The 641-nt window shown below is 40.6% G+C and overlaps 1 protein-coding gene across 1 annotated transcript in view; it reads right to left on the bottom strand.

Moving 5' to 3' along the window:
* Positions 1–641, bottom strand: part of DEPDC5 (DEP domain containing 5, GATOR1 subcomplex subunit) — a 141,116-nt gene that overhangs the window by 72,122 nt on the left and 68,353 nt on the right. The window lies entirely within an intron of this gene.

Below are 641 nucleotides of genomic sequence, written 5' to 3'. Positions count from 1 at the left end.
ATGGATTCCAGAAAAAAAGAAACAACTTTAGAGTCTAATGTATCTGCTCCTTCCCAGCCCAGTAAGAGCCCAGGAAGCTGAAGTTTAATTTTAGCCACAGCTTTGTAAAACCTTACTGTCATCTTTTTTTTTTTTTTTAATAGACCACAGATTAGTTTATTTTTAACATCCATCAAGTCATGAATTCATAGGGAATAGGTTCCAGTAGCTCCGGCTCCTTTCCATTGGTTCTCACAGTGTGCCTCTCTGGGTGGAGCAGGCTGGTGCTTTAGTTGAACCCAGGTACCTTTCTCTTTGGCTTCTTTCTTTTTCTGGTCATTTTCCTTCACGGGTTTTAGAAAGCTATCTCTGCTCTTAGAATGTTTAATATGCTCAATACGCACATTGATTCTCTTGGCAAGAATCTTGCCCTTAACTTGTTTGTTCACAACAACGCCAACAGCATGCTGGGTGACACTGTAGATAGACTCTTCCAGTTTTGCCATGGTAACATTTGTGGGCATTCCTTTTTGAACAGTACCCATTCCCTTGATGTCTACAATATCACCTTTGTAGTAGATTCACATATATGTTGCCAAAGGAACCACTCCATGTTTTCTAAAAGGCCTAGAGAACATATATCGGGTGCCTCTCCTCTTTCC

This window comes from Tupaia chinensis, unplaced genomic scaffold, assembly GCF_000334495.1.
Source record: "Tupaia chinensis unplaced genomic scaffold, TupChi_1.0 Scaffold000226_1, whole genome shotgun sequence".
NCBI lineage: Eukaryota > Metazoa > Chordata > Mammalia > Scandentia > Tupaiidae > Tupaia > Tupaia belangeri.
The sequence above is the reverse complement of the archived record's forward strand: the minus strand, read 5'-3'. Positions and strand labels throughout refer to the sequence as shown.